The sequence below is a fragment of the Mustela lutreola genome, chromosome 7 (genome assembly GCF_030435805.1).
Source record: "Mustela lutreola isolate mMusLut2 chromosome 7, mMusLut2.pri, whole genome shotgun sequence".
NCBI lineage: Eukaryota > Metazoa > Chordata > Mammalia > Carnivora > Mustelidae > Mustela > Mustela lutreola.
In genome coordinates, this window is record NC_081296.1 from 20,598,441 (window position 1) to 20,614,725 (window position 16,285).

Sequence of the window (16,285 nt, forward strand, 5' to 3'; positions counted from 1 at the left end):
TGTCCCCTTGCTTTACCTCTTTGGGAGGGTGGGAAATAAATATTAAAAAAAAAATCAACTAATTATACATGATGAGCATAAATGCAGTCCTCGCCTGTAACAACAACAACAAAAAGAAAGCCTTGAATCTTAAGATTAAACTAATCATAATATAAATGAGTGTGAGCAAACATCGAAGCTCCTGTAAATGTACTCAGAGAGCCCTTGAAAATCTCCGCGAGTTTTCTCCTCATAGATAACTACAGAAATATTTCTTGTGACACGTTTTATCGCTGTTGGAGTAAAATTGCTCAGAACTGCAATTTTGTTTTGTTTTGAGTTGGTGGGGAGGGTCTCGGCAGCAGGTAGGCATTTTGCTATAAAGCTCTCTGTTCTAGATTTCAGAGACACAGATAAACTCCTGAGTACTTCCTAAATCGTCAGCAATAAACTCACAGCTTCGCTGATTCTCTTACCCTGGTTCTTGTAGAGAATGGACCGTCTTCACATATTTGCGGATTCATGGGAGAAATTTGAGATTAGCCTTCAGGAGCCTTTTGTTAATTAAAAAAAGGGAAATCAATGGGCCTGTGAAGCTACCTTTTCCTGGGGTTGATTAAAATCCAAGAAGAAATGAGGACCAAGTTAAACAGAAAAACTACCCAGGTGGGAGAAACGCTTAACCACGTCCACACAACTTGCTTTCCAGCGCAAACAAAATACATTATTTTATTTTATTTTATCGGAGAAAAAAAAAAGATATTAAAAAATCCAGTGACTGATTTTGCTTCTTGAACCAAATCAAATATTTTCTTGTCAGAGCGCTCATAACTGCAGCCTGCAAAGGTCACGGCCTTAACTTTCTCCTTCAGATGGTCTGTGAGTGGAATGTCCTTACGATTAAGGCTCCTTTTGTTTTCCTTGGGAGGGTTTTGCTTACACTGGCAAGCGCCTGAGACGCACCAAGGTTCTCCAGACTCTGTTTATTAGATTTTTATCTTCTTATCAGAGTCTTCCTTCTTAAATCATGTCAGCATTTTACCACTCTTCAGGGATTCCTGGTGTTTTATTGTCTATGAACTGCTTGGGGGGTGGTCGGGGAGGGAGCTAGCCTAACAAATATAACATTTATATAATAGTAGGAATGGGGAGGATGCTCCTCTCTCTTATTATTCCCACACTCAAGGAGGCTCCCTCTCTCCCTGCCTGCGAGCCCCCGGGAAGCCCACCGCAGGCTCTGCCCATGCTTATTTGTCAACGGAGTGACACGGCTTCTCTGTGGACAGGCCTGCCTTTCAGTCATTTTGAGTGGCTCTTTAAACCCCTATGTACTTGCTTAAGCCATTTTCAATCATCCAGAGAGATTGTAGGGTGAGGGGGTGATTGCTTTGAACCTCAGAATGTTTTCGAGTTTTAGTCACAGGCACAATACAAATTGGGAAAGTCCATCCCTTCTCCTGCTCTTGACCTTGGCTACCACCCTGGGCTGAAACTTTAAAACCACCTCAGGCAAAAGGAACCAACCTTCATAGCCTCCCCAGGGGGGGAAAAAAAAAAAAAAACCAGCATCACCGGGCCCTGGGCCCTTTCTCTCCCCTTCTCTCTCAGGGTGGGGTTTTATGGGACAGAAGAGGGAGGTGCCCGGAAAGCAGGAAGCCCAAAGGGAGGCCCGCTGCTGGGAAAGTGGACCGTCTCCTCTCCCTCGCATCGGGGCACCCACATGACTCAGTATTATTATTTTATAATGCTCACGGTGTTATTTTTTTTTTAAACCCTAAGCTGATCTAAGTCACAAGGATTTTCAAAAAGCCTAAGTTTTCATCAGTGAGGTTAACCAGAAAAAAAGAAAAAAAAGAAAAATCGTGTCAGAGAAAAGATCTGTATCTTTCCATGGAGGCCATAAAACATGTTTACTGTACTGTTGTATATTGCTTTCAGAATTGGTTAATGACTGTAAGACTATTAGAATAAACATTAACTTCTAAAGAGGTTCGGGGCCGCAGATTACACTGACATGCAAATCCTCTTGGCTAGGAAGTGATTGTTATTTATTTCCCACACGTTCGTTCGTGGAAGGGGAGAATTTGATCTACACTGGGGGAATATAGTCATCAAAGAGCATTAACATGTTTTCTGACGTTCATCCGTCCCTTCAAAAAATATTTATTGAGTGCTTACCTGTGCGAGGCATTGTTTATCTTGGAATCCCCAGTCCGCTGGGGCACTAGAGGAACTGCGGGCTGTTCTCCGCCATGGTGAAGAATGCCCCCTGCGCCCCCCTCTGCTACCCCCCCCCCCCGCCCCAGTGAGGAGTAGGTATTTAACTTCTACTCTTTGCTAAGATCTCAGGCTCTGCGCACATGGTAAAGGACGTGCGGATTTTATGGAAGATGAAGTACTATGTTTTGTTTTGTTTTTTTCCCCCTCTAATGAATCTTCAATGACTATATTTTTTTCTTTAAGAGCATTTTCCCAACTTATTAAAGCAATAAGTTCCTGTGGAAAAGTGCTTAACATAACAGTTTCATAGCCAGCTTTCCCTTCCAGCTGATAACATCGCGCTGAAGGAAGAATCCAAGGCTTGGAAATTTGGGACTAAATACTACCAATAGGATTTTTGAGATCAAAAGGAAGAGTGATGAAAGGTGTTGGAAATTGTAACATGAAGACTTATGTCTGTCTTTCCACTGAATTTCTACTTTTTTTTTTTTTCCTCAATTCTTTTCTCACTTCAACTCAAACTTGGGGGACTCCCTCTCTTTCTTTTTTTTTTTAGATATTTATTTATTTATTTATTAGAGAGAGAGAGAGACAGTGAGAGAGAGCATGAGCAAGGAGAAGGCCAGAGAGAGAAGCAGACTCCCCGTGGAGCTGGGAGCTCAATGCAGGACTCGATCCCGGGAGTCTGGGATCATGACCTGAGCTGAAGGCAGTCGCCCAACCAACTGAGCCACCCAGGCACCCCCGGACTCCCTCTTTTAACCTACACATGTACTCCAACTTTACTTATATGATTTTCTGTCATATGAATAATACAACTATTCAGGGTTTCCATCATTTCTTCAGCATCTCTATAGCTGTCACCTCCAAAACTGATTTACCTTTATAGAAAAAAAAAAAAAGTAATTATGAAAAAAAAACCCAATCTTCAGTGGGATGAATGCATAACCCCTGATTGTATGTGAATTAAAACACAGGTAGGACGCCAAGCTCCCAGCTTTCTAAAACTGGTGAAATAGTATTAGTTCTTTCTTTGTTGGTACTATCGTAATAATCTTTTAGGGATACTATGGTTGACCCAAAGCCATTCATTCAGCTAACATTTATTTATTAGCTATTCCCTTCCAGACCTACTGTTAGGTATTAGGGGAAGGAAGAGATAAACATGATTATTTTTATTATGAGCTTCTACTTGAAGACCTTTGAGTTTCACTGACACGTAAACAAATATTTGTGATACAGTAGATAGTGCTGTTGGTATCTCAAAGGACAGAGCCGCAGATCGCCTGGAGAGAAGACCCAGCCAACTTTGAGTTACGTCCTGGAGGAAGAGCAGGAATTTAGGGAAGGGTTTATATGGCAGGGAAGGGTTAAGCAAGGCAAGGGATACAAAACAGAATAGCCATCAATCACCTTGGGGAAAGCACAGTTCCCAGGGACTGGGGACATACAGGGGGGAGTGATAGAAGGTGATATTCCGAGTTAGAAGAGGATTTGCTTAGGGACGCTTCCTGTGACACACATGGGACTTGGTAATGTTTGCCTTATCCTTGGTCCCCGGTCCGAGACAAAGAAGAGTATTTTTCAGGCAATATGTGGTCAATTAGCTTTATTACTCCTCGCCTCAGAAGGATTAGCCTTATTAACTTTTAAATATTTTTTTGAAAGTTTAGCTGGGGGCATTCTGATATCCATTTTATCTGTGACTGTTTGGTCAAACCATTGCTATTCAGCCATCTTACAAAAACAAAACAGGGAGCCCTCCACTTCTGCAGCATAGGGAATCATGAAACCCTCACTCCCCTGACACAGAGGTCCTGGCAAAGTTTTAAAATATTCATGTTTTGGGGGGCATTTGGGTGGCTCAGTGGGTTAAGCCGCTGCCTTCGGCTCAGGTCATGATCTCAGGGTTGTGGGATCGAGCCCCGCATCGGGCTCTCTGCTCAGCAGGGAGCCTGCTTCCTCCTCTCCCTCTCTCTCTGCCTGCCTCTCTGCCTACTTGTGATCTCTCTCTGTCAAATAAATAAATAAATAATATTTTAAAAAAAATAAATAAAAAAAATTCATGTTTGGGACACTAATTTATTCTACGTACATGGGAAAACAAAAACAAAAACAGAGGTGACATAGTCAACAGGCTACGAATGTCTAATTTACTTGTTCCTAGAGATATAAACCATGTCCTCCAAAATGTGTGGTGGGGTTAATGTTGTCTAGCCCATGGTAAAATTCTTGCTGCAGTTAAGAAACATACTGCCACGGGGTACCTGGGTGGCTCAGCCAGTTAAACATCTGACTTGACTTTGGCTCAGGTTATGATCTCAGGGTCATGAGATTGAACCCACATCAGGCTCAGTGCTGGATGTGGAGCTTGCTTAAGATTCTATCTCTCCCTCTTCCTCTGCCCCTCCCCCTGCCTCTCTCTTTCTCAGAAGTGAAACACTTTGATGTTTAAATTGCTGTGTATGTGTGTATGATCTACCATACATATTTTTTATTTTATTTTATATAGCTGGACTGCCATTTTCCTTTGAAACTACAGGTGGACTCACATTTAAATTATCATTTCTTTTAGGGAATAAAAAGAAAATGTAACATTTAGACGGTCCGTAACCATACCTGAAGATAGAAGAAAACAATAAGTACAAGGGATAGGGACTCCCAGGAAAAACAGCTCAGGGCGTGAGCGTCCAGATTTCAAAATATCAGAAAGATTTCACTCACACCTAAAAGTCACAGAAATGTCTTGTGACATGAAGTTTTTTAAACATGTTATGAATGTAGCTAACTAGGTCAAGTATTATTATTCTAAGGGAGATTAGGAAAAATAAAAATGTATAGAGAACTAGAAGTACAATTGTTTTAATATTTTACAACAAAAAGTCAACAGTGACTGTAGATACTAAGTTTAGATGCTAAATGTAAGGGGAACTTAAGTTTATTCATAGCTGAAGGTCAGCAAGTCAAAATCTCCTAACCAGCGGGTTCATCATGTGTCTTTACCAGTGAATGTGTACATACTGTCAAATGTCCTTTTGTAACTCATCCACTCAGATCTCCAAACAGTCCTGTTCCTACTGCACAGATAATTATCCAAACTTGGATAAGTGATCCATCTCAAAAATAGAACCGATTTGGGGAAGAGACTTTATAGAAAGGCAAATGTATGAAACTAGTATTGTTTCCTAAGACCCACACCCTAATTCTATATTTTAGACAGTTTCCAAGAGAACACACACTTAGCCTCAGGTTAAATAATTTCTGTGTCCTATCTGTTATATCAATCTTTCCACTCCTCCACACGCACACTTCTACCTTTTTGATCTATGTTTTTTGTTTTGTGGTTTTTTTTTTTTCTTTTTTCCTCTGCTCCCGGAGGGGTTTGGCAGTGACTGTCACTAATGGGGAGTGTGTGGAGCAGGAAACCTTGAGAGGGAGCGGAAAATAAAGAATAAAATGATTGACAAGAGGCGCCCACTTAACTTTCTTTCCTTCCTTCCGTGCCTGGCGGTTTCAGGTGAGCCAACAGAGGCCAGTCTTACTTAAGAGCCTAGTGACAGAGATGTTCAAATCAAGCGTTCCCATACATCAGCCTGGAAACCCAAGCAAAGGCAATGTGAAGATGAACGAAGAGAATACACAGACGGAGGACCCTGTGTAGAAACTTGATTGAGCTCCTCTATAAGATGGCACACTGCAACTTCCCTAATCAGTGGTTTTGTTGTTGTTGTGGTTGTTGTGCTAATTCCAGACTTAGGAAACATAACTTAGAGACTAAAGGAGGCAAATAACTAATATGAATATAAACTGACACATGTTTTGTTATTGTTGCTTTTTTGGTTTTGTTTTTATAAAGCAGTCTGGCAATCTGGGTCAGGAGCTTTTAAAATAGGATGCCCATTGATCCAATAATTTCAGTTTTTAGGACACAGACCAAGGAAGTTATCTGAGACAAAGAAAGTGTTATACCTGATGCCCAATTGTGATTGACATTATGTTACTGATAACAGCAAAAATCAGGGTAGAAGAAAATATCCGACAGGGAAATGGTTAGTAAATTAGGAAGTATCCTCAGAGAGGAATAATGAATTTGATTTCTGCTTATGAATTGCTTGTAGTCACAGGGAAATGGATAAATTGGTAAGTGATTAAGCAGAATTCAAAGTTCTAAATACAGTACGGTATTCATGATAAAACAAAGGCTAAATAAATAAATAAAATAAAAGATTGATACCAACATATCAGTCAAAGTCATCTGTGGGTATTATGATTGTGGATATTTTTTTCCTTTGATATTTTCTATGTATTTTCCAAAATTTTTACAATAGAACATTATTTAATAATAAAATTAATTGAATAACTTCTATTTAAAAAATACAATAACATTGATTAGTTCTATTGAATTAGCTTTATCAGTTTATATTTCCTGGCAGTTGTATTACTTAAATGATATCATGTATGGAGTGGAATTCTTAGAGACAATGCAGGTACTCTTGATTCACTAAAAACATATTTGCTAAAAAAAAAAAAAAAAAAAGTCTCTATGTTAGGAGAAAGTAAACCAAATTATTTAAAACTTTGTGCTTATTCAAACTATTATCAGTTTCTCTGAGCTGGCATAAGATTCACAGAAATTATGGGATGTTTCTATCATTGTTCACAAATTTCAGACAATCTGGAAGACGACAAAAGTTACCAAAACTCCAATAGTAGAAACTTATTGAAGTGAGCTCCTATTCAACTTTTTATATAAAATTTGAAATATTTGACAATAGGAATAGATTAATCACCTATTTATAAATCACTAAAATTTATATTTTGGTGATGGGGGAGACAAATATTTATTAAGTGACCGCCGTTCCAGGACACATTAAAGCTGCTTTAAATTCAGAGGCTGTAGCCCAGAGATAAAAAGCTTGGTCTCTGGAGTGATACAAATGGGTTTAATTCTCAACTCTAGCACCTACTGTGTGACCTTGAACAATTCTTGTAATCAAACATCAGATTCCTTATCTACAAAATGGGCATATTAATGGCAGTAATTTCATTTCAGTCCAACAAAGGCAGAGGAAGTAGTCAGTGCAAAGCTTCTCCAGAAACACAGTGTGGCCTGTCCCTGGACCTGGCAACCATCCAGTAGGACTGGATGTTAGGGTACAGATGGGAACCGAAGAGACAAGTAGATGAGGTTAAGCAGGCCAGCTGCCAGAGGGCACTGGATTTAATGCCCACAGGTTTTGATTTTATCCAGAAAGCAACAGGGAGCTGTTGACTGGACAGAGTGAAAAGGGAAATGCTTTTCAAGCATTCCTGGAATTACAAGACAGGGTGTTAAAAACTGCCCTGCCTAAATGGCCCATAACTCGAGCATCTTGCCCTCAGTCATGTTTGTGTAGCAATGGCACCGTTTGTAAGAAGTACAGAAAGACTTTAAGGAGTCTTCTCTGACCCCCTGGGTGTTGTCAGCAGGGGAAAAGGGTCTTGTCTCCCGCCCCCCCCAGGAGAGACACTCAGTGAAAAAACCATCAGTCCACTTCTTGCTTCCTCTTCCTGAGGGATGAATCATGGTTATAAATCTGCTGAGTTGTGTAGAAGGGACTGAACCCTTCTGGCTCAGCTCCTTCCCTTCCTGCCTGCAGGGGGCGCTCGTCTCTCTTGATCTTGCACTTGGCTTAGCAGAGAAGGTCTGGTCCCTGACCCAGCTCCCTGGTTTCCAGTGCAGTCTGTCCCAGAGCGCTAAGTCGAATTCAAGAGCACACTATGAGAAAAACCACTTGGACACCAGACCTAGATCAATACTCTCCCACCCAACTTAAGTAAACATCATTCTTTGATCTGTCCATGCACACGGATCTATCTTTCTCAGTCGGCTCAGAATTAGCCTCCCAACAAGTCCCAAAGATAGTTCAAGGAGCAACCTCTGTCATCAGCAGCTTCAGCTTTTTGAGGTACTCAACTCAGAATGAATATGTTTAGCCGGTAGAACAGCTTTATAATGCTGGTTAGGGAGGGACTAGCAGCTGCCTCATATGGTAGACATATTACAGTGTGGTCATGTAATTATATTTCAAGGGACAAGATAGGATTCATTTTCCATCTAAATCCATGTAATGATGAGCTGCGCTAACATACGGCTCTTCTGGATATAGGAAAACACTACTGGGCAGAGCTCTCTTGTTCTTGCATGCCATTAAAATGCTGTCAATTTGTAACAACAGCGCTGCTAAAAAAAACCCTGATGTCATCAGACATTATGCTAGCGTCAGCTAAGGAATCTCACAGTTTTGCCCATAATAGCCACAGTGTGTTTGCCACTGTGGAAAGACATGCTGGGGCTCATGGAATTTTCGCTAATAGAATTATGCCGTTTGCTAGGCATTAATACCCAGTGGATGAACAAAAGATCAAGTTACTTTGCCAAATTCGTAATCAACGATGACAACGTTACCACTATTTTGAGACTGTCTCCAAAGTGGATCCACAAAGCATGACATTAGTTCTTAATATTTTTTCAAAGACGTGGCATGTTACCCATGTAGAACGGCGATGTCCATTTTACAAAGTCATGTTGTAATCATCATAATAAGGAATTTGGGGGTCATTCAGAGAATTGGAAATCACTGAAGGGAGTTTGTTCTGTAGAATTAGTTTAGCTGCATTGTAGGAATAAATGGACTGAACAAATCACTTCTAGAATAGGATACTTACACCAAATTTCTAAACTATTTGAAGTTGTCACATTGGATTTCTATGCTAAACAGCAAACTACCAAACCAACCAGTAAGATTTCAATGACTAAGGAACATACATTTTCTAATTCCCTAACCTTCCACGGGAGATTCCTTCTCTTTTCACATTAATGGGTTTTATATTTCTACGTGACACGATGAAGCACATTAAATTGTCATTATGTCCCTGGCTTCAATCCACCAAAATTGGGGAGAAGAAGTTCTATTCTTTTTTCTCTGCCTGTCTTGCTTAGGAATTTATTTCAAAAGCCATAGGTCCTTGATCAAGAATAACAATAATACATGGATACATATTTTAAACTCATACATGCACCAGAAAGGACATGTTTTTTTAAAGAAACAGTCAGAAAAGTTAGCTTTTTCCCATCGTCTATCAGTTCTTTAATTTGATTGCTATAAGGCTATAAAACTTCATAATAAAAACAATCTCAAACAGCTGAAAAAACCAGGGATACCTACAATAGCCTAACACTGCTTCCGTGAATCATCAAGGGTGTGATTAATTCAATAATGGCACTACCAGAAGAAAATGAGCAACAATTACTCTTTTGCTGCAAATACACACGGTTGTCTATCATCCTTATTAATTATTGTTATTATATTACAATAAGAATATTTGAAGGGGCTTGGATGGTTAGACAATGAGCTATCCCCTCTCCCTCTTTCAGTTAAAGCTCTTTTCTTTCTCTAATAGATAACATACAAACAGGTTATAACTACAAAATGCTTTTGGTATACCTCTTTTGCAATACAAAATTTTGCCTACTAGTAGAAATGTTTTCTTATGCCATACATACTGTCCAGACCCTTTGGACGGAGCTATTGTTGTCTGCATCTCTCCCCCATTATGACCACTTTTATCTGTAATTTTGTACATTCTATTCCCTCGCCCTAAAATGCTCTTCTGTCTATCCTCTTTCTAATCTCTCTCTCTTTTTTAAAAAAGATTTTATTAATTTATTTGACAGACAGAGATCACAAGTAGGCAGAGAGGCAGGTAGAGAGAGATAGGGGGAAGCAGGCTCCCCGCTGAGGAGAGAGCCCGATGTAGGGCTCAATCCCAGGACCCTGAGATCATGACCTGAGCCGAAGGCAACTCACTGAGCCACCCAGGTGCTCCCTATCTAATCTCTTTTTGACAATATAACTTTGCTTAGCTATTATTTTCTCTCCTTTCAATATACTGCATTAATTTGCCTCATATTTAGTCTCATGGCATCACTGTGCTGAAACATATAAAGGGATTTTGATTTTTCTGTTGTTGGAGGTGGCATGATACTCATTGAATCGTTACTGTCCTTGGAAGGAGAAAACCCTTTTGTGCTTTTCTTAGCATACGTGTCAGATCCTATCAGCTTAACCTGTGTCCAGGACCTTTGGCTCTTGTTTCTGGTTTCAGCTATCACTGGAAAAACCAGCTCTGCAAGGACTCCACCCAGTGTCTCAGGGACACAACCCCAGAGCACATGTTATTTCTCCATCCTTCTCCAAGGCTTCACGGTTGAGGTTGGGTCATGTGTAATCCAGAGACAGAGAGAAATCAGTGCTGTGGGGCAAACCTTTGACCAAGAGGGAACCAGACCAAGGGGATAAAGTCTTATTGATTCCTCCTTTAGAATGGGCTGTCATTTAAATGATCTCTTGGAAAACAGTTACGCAAGATCTTTTGGAGCACAGTAGCTGCCTTAGTAAGAGACCCTCATATGGGCTCTTCCCTTTTCTCCTCCTTACCCTTTCTTTCTAGGATTGTCCTTCCTAATTTAAAAAAAAAAAAAGTAGCACATAAATTATTTTCTAAGACTTTGTATCCTAGGGAACTCAGAGGAACACAGATAGTAATCAGTACATAGTGTTGTTTAATAAATAGTTATTAATTGAATTAATAAGAACTTTTAGAATCACAATATTAAAGACATACTCTCTTAAGTATTTTTTTACTAGTTCAGAATCTTTATAATTGCTTGAACTAAATTTCATACAGGAGTACTACAGAGCTACAGATAACATTTTATCCATTGATAATTTACACCGAAAAAAACAGTCGTTAGCTCTGAACTTCCCCTGACATTTCCCCGAAAGGCTTGGAGTGTTATTCACCATAACACATGGATATCACACATCTGATAGCAGTTTATTAGCAAGAGATGAGACTGGAGGACAAATAACGGAGTTTTAGTTTACATGTCAAACCACTACCAGCAGTGAAAGTTACTAAAGTTAACAACATATTTCCACATGTGATATCTTCATATGCAGTGAGAAAATCAATTATACTGTGTCCCTATAAGCTAGATGGACTCCCAAAATCCCCAGACTGGAGTAAGAAGGGAAAAATCCACAGAATTAGAATGGCTAGACTGTAAATTTCCAAGGGGAGTAGTCAGACGAAAGAATAACCATCAAAGAGTGTAAACTTGCTTCACCAATATGTAGATCTTTGCCTGAAAATATCAGATGTGATGAAGAGACCCATTGCTTCAGATTCAAAATTTTATAACTTATTACAATACTTCAACAAATGTACTGGTAACTGGGGCACCTGGCTGGTTCAGTCTGTAAAGCAAGCAACACTTGATTTCAGGGTTGTGAGTTTGAGCCCTGTGGTAGGTGTAGAGAGTACATAAAAATAAAATCTTAAAAAAAAGTTATAAAAAACTTACAGGTTACCTTAAGTGGAGCCAATATATACAGGTAAAAATGAAGTGTTATATGAATAATACAGAGAAGAAATAATCAACATGAATGTGCAAAGGTGAAGAGAATACAAACCAAAGAAGTCTAATATAACACAAAAAACTATTCCAAATGCTTAGCGCACCATTGAACACACACACACACACACACACACACACACACACACATTCTTAACAAGAGTTGATAATCTCATGAAGCCCTTGTAAGAGACGAAATGTCCAAAGATGATTAGAACAGTAGGTTAGATACTATAGAAAAGAAAATTAAAGAATTGGAAAATAGAAAGAAAAATATCACAGGGCCATAAAGTGATAAGAACTGTGGATGAAGGATTAAGAGACTTTGGGTCTAGAAAGGGGAAGTCTACTTTGCATTTGAGAGGAGTTGCAGAAATGGAAACCGAAGAGAAGAATGGAAAGTTGGTGTTCAAGGAAATAAAAGATGAAAAATTTTTGAAAGTAGAATTGAAATACTTAACAGTTCCACTAATTACTAATTAGGCTACACTTAATTAAGTCCACACACAGATATTTTTGGACTGACTTCAAAAATATCTCAAGGATGAAGAGAAAGGGAGATTACTTGTAAAAACATGACAATGGATCAACAGCAGACTTCAGACTCATCCCTGGTGGTTATGGTGGGCTAAAGTCATTGGGTAGCAGATTTTTTTTAAAAAATGGAATTATAACTTCATGCTCTAGAAGGACTATATTGATAACTGGAAATCATGCAGTCTACTTTCAGCTCAGCCCTTATATGAGATGAGTACTTCCTAGTACTTACTGTTTCTGTGTTTGTTTACTACAGAATAAAAAATGAGAGGCTGGGGGTCAAGGATACTGAAATATGATGGTTTCCTGGATTATTCCCATGATGTGTATCCCACTCAGTTCACACATTCAGTCTCCTGGATCCTCCCCAATGGCATTTTGCTAGTCTTGTGTCTTCCATTCACATCCTCAAAGAAACCCAGGCTCTTTTCTGTGCCTTTTCTATGTCTGGGCTGAAAGGGAAATGAATGAACCTTTGATATCCCAGATCAAGTACATTTAAATCAATTCTTTAAAATCAATTCCAAAGTGTTTGCATCTCAGTTTTATCATCATTGATAAACAAACAAAACAAACAAACAAAAACCACTTAGCCTTTCACAACCAAGAGTTCTTTCATACTGAGCCTGGGTGGCTCACTGGGTTAAAACCTCTGCCTTCAGCTCGGGTCATGATCTCAGGATACTGGAATCTAGCCCTGCATCAGACTCTCTGATGCAGGAGGAGCCTGCATCCTCCTGTCCTTCTGCCTGCCTCTCTGACTACTTGTAATCTGACTGTCAAATAAATAAATAAATAAAATTTAAAAAAAAGAAAGAGTTCTTTCATAGATTGGACTTACATAAACAAATGCAGAATTCAGAGTCTGCTGATTCAGGTTCCCATTATGAAAAGGCCTGAAAATAAATACACACACACGGACAAATACATGTAGTTAAAAGTCATCATAAAGTCAAAAGGATTTGATGTGTGCAAAACTTGGTATAAGTGTGAAGAGGCATGTTGGTCTATGGATTTTTTTGGTGAATGCACCTATAGATTTCATTTGCCAGCCCAGTCAATATACTGCTTATATCCAAACATGTATAATATCCAAAGTATGTCTATTTGTAGATCTAAGGGATAATTTTCCAATTAATTTTTATAACTCTAATTTAATATCTTCCAAATGAAATCAGAATATTCAGTTTTCTACATATTTTGTTATAGCATAAGCAACAGCTAAACTTTTATCTTAATAAGGAGCTCATCCTGAGTAGGAAGTGGCTCACAGTCTTTTTCTTTACCGACCAGAAATCGCCAACTTTCACATGAAAGTATCTTAAAACAAGAAGGGCATCAATTAGCTCTATGGAAGAACAGCCAGGGTAAATTTGGGGGGAAATAAATTTATATCTATATCTATATCATCTACCTTAAGCAATGAAAAGAAGTTCCCAATAAATAAAAGGGAATGCTTTAAGGTAATTGTGCAGGATACCGTTGCCAAGAATTTAAAAACTCTTATCTATCATGACCATCCATGAAGATGGCAGAATCATGCTTCCTTGCTTAGGAAAAGTCTGGCAGCAGGAAACCAGGGATTCTGGACACCAGTGGTGGAAGAGCTGTGGCGAGTTTTATGACCTCCCCACAAGGGCTTCATTACGTACCTCAGAGTTAGGGGCTTCTTATTCCCCAAACAGCCCATGAGTGAGGAAAAGTGGGAAAATCAGACTCTCAAAGACGTGGTAGACTATTGGCCTGTTTGTTTAAACCTGCTTTCTGGGATTAGCTCTATCTTTCTTTGTGCATTTTGGGCTGAAGGTTAAACAAGGGTCAAGTAGGAGATTTCAACACATCTGATAGAGGTTTGTTCTTCCCGAGAAGAGGAAAGCTTTTCACCAGTTGGGCCCGGTGCCCCTCCCCCCACCCCACATCTTAAACTCTTTGTACTATTTGTATGTGTAAGGAGGCTCAGGGCAGCCCAGGGCAATCTTAAACCTCAATGCACAAAATCCATAACATTCATCATTATCTATCTTTGAGAACCATTATACAGCTTCAAAGCTCACTGTTCAAATATGGCTGCTGCATTAGCTTGACCGGGTCACACTGGATTGCATTGGTGAATTAAGAACCAATTGAAGATCTTTTTATTTTAGCAGAAATTGTAACAGCTAAATATTTGTGATAGCAAAACTAAAGAGTATCCTTACACATTGAAATGGGACACTTATGCTCTATTTTAAAAATAATGTATCTTTATTTACTTTTTTTTCACAGATGATGGTTCATTCTTTAAACATATTACTGTTTGTCTAGACGGTACAGTCCAGTCTCAAGTACTTTTATAAATCTCCAAGAATGGTATTAAAAGCTCCACCTACCTCAATGACATCACTGTTTTTCACAGTTATATTTTAGTAGAGAGAGAGAAGCAGAGCCAGACAGAAGTAGGGGCGCCAGGGTGACTTGGTTGAGCATCTGACTCTCTGGGTTGAGCACTCAGACTCAGGTCTGGGTGGGTTGTGAGATCAAGTCCCACATTGCTGGGCTCCACGGTCAGTGGGGATCCTACTTGAGATTCTTTCGCTCTGCCCCTTCCCCCACTCCACTCCCATCCTCTCTCTTGCTCTCAAATAAAGAAATAGATCTTAAATAAATAGATAAATAAGGAAAGTAAAGACAGAGGATGACTGACCCCTGCCTCCCACCCCAAAGTTCACACTATGAACTGAGGCCACACAAAACCACTTGCTACCCTCCAAGAGGATTGGGAAATGGGGAAGAGAGTGGGACAATATTCTCTTACTCCCATCCCCATCTCCAAGTCTTTGCATTGATCTCTACTCCTGCCACTGGGTTTTGGTTGGTGGACTTTTTTTCTGAAAGTCCCCTGCATATTTCAAACAATTCACTTTTCACTCATTTGATCATGTGTTTCCTTGCCTGCCTTCCTTGCTAGACTATGGTCTACTTCTGCCTCACTTGCCTCTATGTCCCTAGAGCTTGACACAGTTCTGAAAACAGAGTATGTGCTCAGCTAAATGTTTAACAAGTGAGTCAGCAAACACCCAAGTCACACCTATTTGATGTAAAAATATTTGACCTCACCCCACTACACACATCCAAATAGACATCATATTCAGTGTCCTTTGCAATTCAAGTCCACTTATTTAACTAGTGCTGTCTTTCAGGCACAACTTTTCTGTCCTTCAACTCTGTCACGGTTGAGCACCGCCCAGCCCTGCTTTCATAACTTCTCTGTTATTTCTCCTGAATTATTCAAGGCATCTTAAACACCTGGTGATAAAAGCTTTATATGCTTTTTTGCACCCTTCCAACCAGAGCCATAAATAAAAGAGGAAACTATTTCAAAATAATGCTATAATATCATAAATAAGGTCAAGTAGCATCCTGTGAACAGAGAGTAAATAAAAAGCAAGATGGTCCCTGAAGTGGTCCAAACCCCAATACAAAAGGAAAACAAGACAAATAGGTTTGAATCACATGACAAGCCAATTTAATGCAACTGTATTATAATTTCATAATTAAGCATTTTATTTTACATTACTTTCTAATTAAATCCCAAGGCCTATCACGTTTTAAATGATTCTCCATCAATGTTCCATAATATGAAGGCCTTGCCTAGCAAACAGCTCATAATGGTCTTTACCCCTGTATCCTGTATTTATTCTAAAGTTGAAATGACCGTATATAAAACTAAGCATAGCAGTTTTCCTCAAACATCGTGATTTCATTAGATATTTGTTTGGAATTCATTGTGTAATTAAAATTACAGTAGTCACCACATCCCATTACAGAATAGTTACAGAAAAAGGGATCCAAATGAGATATGGAAAATTCTGGATATGCTGCTGTGGTTGTTACCTTAGGACACCACCACCTTCTTACTGTGTACTGTCAATAAACACGATCCTTATTGCTCACGATACTTCTTTTTGGCCGTCACTTTTCACCTTTTGATGCAAAGATTCACTGTTTTGATGACATTAAGCACGGATCTTTCATTCCCAAGCCTGCCTTACCAGGATCTCGATTCTACTCTTAAATTATACATTTTCTCTTCTCAATGGTTCTTTTCCT